Here is a 7181-nt window from a genome sequence, read left to right as displayed (position 1 = left end):
CCAATCACATTGTGCCAAGTGTCAAACTTGTATTTAATCTTAATTTTAATCATCTTACATGATTAAAAGACATTTGGCAAGCTTATGTGTAATGCCATGTGTCACCATCTCATGGTGCCATATGTCATCCTGTGAAATGACCAAAATGCCCCCGTGTCTTAATTTTGTGTTCTTAACCCAAAATAATCATTTCTCTTCTTCTAATCAATTTATATCAAATATAAATCAATTAATTAATCTTTATTAATTAATTTATCATTAATTAAATTCATATTTAAACACTTTTAATATAAATTTCACTTATACTATACATCCAATAATCTAGATTTGGTTTCAAGTCATGCTACGGACTTTGCAATCTAATTGCAAACCAAACCTATTTAATTAATCAATTAAACTCTTTAATTAATTAATTAATTCATATTTAATTAGGTGATAACTTGTGTATATGTGTGACTTACTAGGCTCATCACTAATTGACAATGAGACATGATATCAACTCTTAATATCATCTGAACTCTTTTTTACCATAAATGATTTCTCTAAATCATTTTATGCATCTCATAGACCATGGTTAACACCTAGCATAGCATGCCATGGCTACCCAATTAGTAATAAGGTTTACCTTAAATGAACCGATAATCATATGTTACCATGCACTGGAATCTCTCTGTTACAAAATCCCAACTCAAGCTGGAGTCATGGTTTATGTCAAACTCCATTTGCTATGAATATTATGTTCTCTTTTAATTCCAGTTCTTGATTAAAAAGATTTTCTCATCAAAAACTCTTTTCTGATTAAATCTATCTGTCCTGGCCAGGAACTTGAAGCATCAAGAACAATTAAATGAACATAGGATTTTATCTCTATTTACTTAGAGGAACAGATTCCATCTTGATTAACACCTACCTCCATAAATAACTAGTAGGAGCCAACACAAGCCCATATACCCAAGTATGAAAGCAGTATCAAACTCACACTACCTATATACAAGATAACTGTGCTATCTCAAGTCTAAAGATTATATGCACTAATATGATTTATGACAGAACATTGACAAGAGTAAACTCCATGTGCTTGTCATAAGTGTCACTGGTTCGATCTACTTATCATGTATAAGTGCCTATCATGTTTGTCATATGGCATGAGACTCACCATTCCATCTTATTTATATCTCATATAAATAACTTGGGAACAAACATGAATACAATCTTTCCGGATAAGTCATGTCTTTATTATGAAGTATCCTCGATTGTGAACCTATTTATAATACTTTGTACTAGAAATACTGTCACTCATATTCTTAATAACTTAAGAATAGAATTTCTAACAAAATATCAATGGAACTTTTCTATTACACATAAATATCTTATGTAAATGGAAAAGTGGAAGTGCCTTTTATTCATAAAAGCATGTATAAGATATATACTAAATGATATGCTATAGGGCATACTACTAACAATATAAGTGTTGTTATGAAAAGAAAAATAACATAAGTTGCTGCCTCCTTTGTGCCGCCACCCTTGAGGCTTCCATTCTCTATTCTTCTTCATCTCTCATCTATTTCAAGAGATTAGCAAACAATCTCTTGAATTAAAAAATACTAGAAATTGTTTATAGTGTCCTGTTTACATCTTTAATCTCTTAAAAGGAAAAACATAATTTTCTAATTAATAGAAAAAGCTTTAGAAGCTGTTTAAGGGCTACCATAGGTGAACTTGGTGTGGACAACTAGAGAGGCAACATCTGGTGTCCTAAAGACACATCCCAAAGGTACAAATACGCTGCAGTGCATCAAGAGGTTAGTGTATTTGTTCTTCATTTAATCAAGGGTTGTAAAATTAATCTGATTAATTCTAAAATCTTAAATGGCAAATACAGATCCAAAAGACATATTAAAAGAGTTATAATATGTTGTTTATCATTGAAATCAAATAGATAAAAATAAATCTTGCATTATGCATGTGACCCTAGGTGAAAATTTTTGAATTTAATGATATAAACTTGTATTTTTCATGCTTCTGCTCCTATAATTGGTATCAGAACCACTATATTTTCCATTTAGATTGCTGATTATATGATTTAATTGTGTGGAATAATCATAAGATGATAAATCCATTACTGGTTGCAAGAAAGTTGGCGGCTTGGGTGAAGAACACCATCATTGGTGCGACATCTTTGGCCTTCATGGGTGGCGCAAGGTTTGGTTTTCAATTCTGCAATTGTTCTATGATCTAAGGCCTATCCAATGACCAATTACAATGTTTAATTAGTAGTTTTAATCACACAATTAAATTTTGATTCAAATCAAAATTTTAAAAATTGTTTGAATGTGATTCAAATCTGAATTTTAAAAGTTGTTTGAATGTGATTCAAATCTGAATTTTTTAAGTTGTTTGAATCATATTCAAATCTGAATTTTTAAAGTTGTTTGAATAATGTTCAAATCTGAATTTTTAAATTTGTTTGAATGTGATTCAATCTAAATTTTTAAATTTGTTTGAATCATATTCAAATCTAGATTTTTTAAGTTGAATATGAGATATTCAATTTAATTTAAGTATGTATGTTTTATTTAATTGTTAAATAGTGATATGCATGATGGATGATCGTTGACTATAAAAGACCAATGTGATTGGATTTATTTCTTTTATGTTTCTTTGGGATTATAAATTAATTAATTTATTTTAATTTATTTTAGGCATGTATTATTAAGGTTGTAATAATTTTGGGTTGTAATTTCATTTATTTAAGTTCTTGTAAATTTGCCTTGGTATGCCAAGGATTACTATGTAATTGGATTGCAAGAAGATCAAGGAGGTCAAGAGCATTGGTGGGACTAGTGGGAGGAATTCAAGATCAAGTGCTGATTATGTACTCCTTCAGCAACTCTTGTAAAATAAATGAATGAAATGCACCTAGGAATGCCCTGATTCAATTCTTGGTGGCTCAGAATTGAATCCCTTAGAAAGTCCATGATCATACCATATTTACTGTTTATCCATGAATGCATGAGATGTATGTGAATGTATGCAAGTATATGATATATGCATGCTACATGAATAATGTGCACAGTGAAACCATAATAGTAATTAGGATGACTATAAAATCCTCCAAATAAATGATTAAGTTGGAAATGCTATAATTAAAGTAATTATAACATGGGCCCTCCATTGGGGCAATTATTTTAAGAAATTTTAAATAGTTGCATAAGATGCAATTAATTTAAGAGATTTCTTAAGAATAATTGTTAAGCATGGGATGTTTTAAATATGTAAATGGTTTGGTGGCCAATATTGGATGTACCTGAGGACATTAAAATTGTTTGCATAATTACTAGCTCAATGGGATCAACTTAACTACTGCAAGATAAATCAATAATCGATGTACCTGAGATTTTGAGCATTAGGGGCTAGGTAAAGGATTGAACCTCACATGAGATGTGATGGGCAAGGAGTTGCTCACTTATAGTTTATTGTAATTCCAATAATGGATGTACCTGAGGATGATCAATAGAATTATAAGAATTCAATCACCCACTAGAAATCCATCCAGCTAGGATTTCCATTTTCTACTTTGGAAGTGTAGGATTCGCTAAGTTAGTGGGAGGACTAATTTGATTAAAAGGCTATAATAATATTGGTTAAATACATGATACATTTACTAATTAATCTGGTTATTTTCTACAGTTAATTTTCTGATAATAATGAGCATAGAACAACCACCACCATCTAATATCCTTACAAGCATACTTGATCGCAATAGGTTGACAGGACTTAATCTGTCTGATTGGCTAAGAAATTTGAAACATGTCCTGAACCTTGAACATATAGGATATGTTCTAGACTCTAATTTTCCTGGTTCCTTACCTCCAGAGGCCACCCAAGAGGAACATGAAACTTTGGACAAGTGGAAGGAGCATGATATGAGAGCTAAGTGTTACATGCTTACTTCCATGAGTAATGAGTTACAGAAGCAGCATGAAAACATGCAGAGTGCGAGTGAGATTCTCCTTCACCTAAAAGAGTTGTATGGTGAGCATAGCAGGAATGCTAGGTATGAGATATCTAGACAGCTGTTTTGCATGACGATGTCTGAGGGATAGAATGTTGGGGATCATGTCCACAAGATGATTTGACTGATTGAGCAGCTAGAACATCTTGACTTTAACATGGATTTCTAACTGCACACGGATTTGATCCTTCAGTCCCTTCCTGAGCCTTTTGGGAATTTTGTGACAAATTTTCATATGACTAAACAGGAATGCACCTTGGCTGGTTTAATCAACATGCTGGTGATTGCTCAAAAGAATATACCAGGCAATAAAGGAAAAGAGGTAGCTTTGATTGCATCATCTTCTATTGGAAAGTCCAATAAGAAGAAGGGCAATAAGACAAAGAAACCTCAGATTCCTTGTCCTTCCAAGAAAATAGCTAAATAGAAAGGGAAGACTAAAGCTGATGGAGGCAAAGGAAAGTGTTTCCACTGCGAGAAGGATGGGCACTTGAAAAGGAACTACCCAGAGTATCTTGCTTCTCTGAAGGAAAAGAAGGATAGACCTTTGGAAGGTATGTCTATATCTTGTTATTTAGATTATGATGATACTCATAGTTTATCTACAGCTTGGGTTTTAGATACTGGTGCCAGTTCTCACATTTCTTATGATATGCAAGAACTAGCAAATAGTAGCAGTTTGCGTTCTTGAGATGTTAGACTCCAGATTGGAGATGGCTCAACTATTGAAGCTTTAGCCATAGGATCTAAATCTTTTTACATGTCTGGACATGTTTTATGTTTGGATAATATTTTATATGTACCTGATGCTTTTAAGAATATCATTTCTATATCTAGTTTGACTAGAAATGGTTATTAATTTCAATTCACAGATGATGTTTGCAATATTTATTTTGGAAATAAATATGTTGGTTCGGGTTATATGAATGATGGTCTTTATTATTTAGATAATAATGACAAACACAAAATGAATGCAAGTGATCTAAATGAATGCAATGCCATGGTGAAAATCAACTCAAGTTCAAAATATATTTGGCACTTAAGGTTATGTCATGTTGTAGAAGATAGGATTGCAAAACTGGAGAAAATGGGGATTCTTTCTTCATTGGGCTCTGAGCTTACTCCAGCTTGTGAATCTCGCCTTTAGGGCAAAATGACTAGATCACCCTTTGTTGGATAAGGGCTAAGAGCTGAAAATATTTTGGAGCTAATATATAGTGAAGTATGTGGTCCATTTAAAGAAATGGCTAGAGGCGGTTTTCATTACTTTATTACCTTTACTAATGATAAATCAAGGTTTGGGTATTTGTATTTGATGAAATACAAACATGAATCCTTTAAAAAGTTCAAATAATTTAAATCTGAAGTAGAAAATCAAACAGAAAAGAGTATTAAAGCTCTTCGATCAGATCGTGGAGGTGAATACTTGAGTATTGAATTTGATGAATACTTGACAGAGCACGGCATTGTTTCCCAGCTGACTCATCCAGGAACACCACAGTTGAATGGTGTATCTGAAAGGAGAAATCGTACCCTATTGGATATGGTACGTAGTATGATGCGCTATACTGATATGCCAATCTCCTTTTGGAGATTTGCATTAGAATCAGCTTTGTATATTCTGAATAGGATTCCATCAAAAATAGTTTCATCCACACCTTATGAGATATGGCATGGAAGAAAACCAAGTCTTAAGCATGTTAAGATTTGGGGTTGTCCAGCTTATATAAAAAAGCTGAACACTAATAAATTGGAAATCAGATAAGAAAAGGGTCGATTTGTTGGATATCGAAAAGATAGTTTTGGACATTATTTTTATTTGCCTACTTCACAAAAGGATGTGGTAAGTAGAGATGCCACATTTCTTGAACAACAGTTTGTTCAAGGAGGAGGCAAAGGAAGGCAAATAGAGTTAGAATTGGAGAATTCTGACCAACCAATAGATCGGATGGATATAGATCCATCTAGTCAACCTATACCCATTAATGAAACATCTACAGCTGTTCCTCGTAGAACAACCAGGGTATCTCACCCACCAGTGAGATATGGTTTCTTTCATGAAGAAGAGCAAGAGTTGTCTACTCATGAAGAAGTAGATCATGGAAATGATCCACTTACCTATGAAGAAGCTATATCAAATATAGACTCTTCAAAATGGATTGATGCTATGAAATCCAAGAATGATTCCATGTATAAGAATCAAGTTTGGGATCTTGTTGACCCACTTGAAGGTATTGTACCTATAGGGAACAAATGGGTTTTTAAGAAGAAAATTGGTTCTGATGGAAAGGTAGAGACCTATAAGGCAAGGCTATTAGCGAAAGGGTTTCGCCAAAGGCAAGGAATCGACTATGAGGAGACTTTCTCGCTTATTGCCATGCTTAAATCAATTAGGATTCTATTAGCAATAGCTGCATACTATGATTATGAGATTTGGCAGATGGATGTCAAAACAGCTTTTCTCAATGGATACATTAAAGAAAAAATTTTCATGGAACAACCTAGGGGTTTTGAATCCCAAGATGGTTCCAAGGTATGCAAACTAAAGCGATCCATTTATGGGTTGAAACAAGCTTCGAGGAGTTGGAATATCCGTTTTGATGAAGCCATTAAATCATTTGGTTTTATCAAAAATGTGGATGAGCCATGTGTATATAAGAAGGTTAGTGACAGTGCTATCACTTTTCTTGTTTTATATGTGGATGACATACTATTGATGGGTAATGACACAGGTATGTTGACAACTGTAAAGGTATGGTTGTCAAATACATTCTCCATGAAAGACTTAGGGTAGGCAACCTATATTCTTAGGATTCGCATCTATAGAGATAGAGCGAAAAGAATAATTGATTTATCCCAAAGTCTATACTTGAAAAAGGTGTTAAAGAGGTTTAACATGCTTGATTACAAGAGAGGATTGTTACCAGTGAAACATGGTATCCATCTTTCTAAAGAGATTCTCCAAAGACACCTGAAGAAAGAGATAAAATGGTCAGGATTCCATATGCTTCAGCTATTGGAAGTTTAATTTATGCAATGTTGTGTACTAGGCCAAATATCGTATATGCTGTTAGTTTGACTAGTAGGTATCAATCCAATCTAGGTTTTGAACACTGGATAGCTGTCAAGAATATCCTTAAGTACTTGAGAACAACTAAGAATTTAT

Source organism: Hevea brasiliensis, chromosome 6 (genome assembly GCF_030052815.1).
Source record: "Hevea brasiliensis isolate MT/VB/25A 57/8 chromosome 6, ASM3005281v1, whole genome shotgun sequence".
NCBI lineage: Eukaryota > Viridiplantae > Streptophyta > Magnoliopsida > Malpighiales > Euphorbiaceae > Hevea > Hevea brasiliensis.
This window is presented reverse-complemented; position numbering follows the sequence as displayed.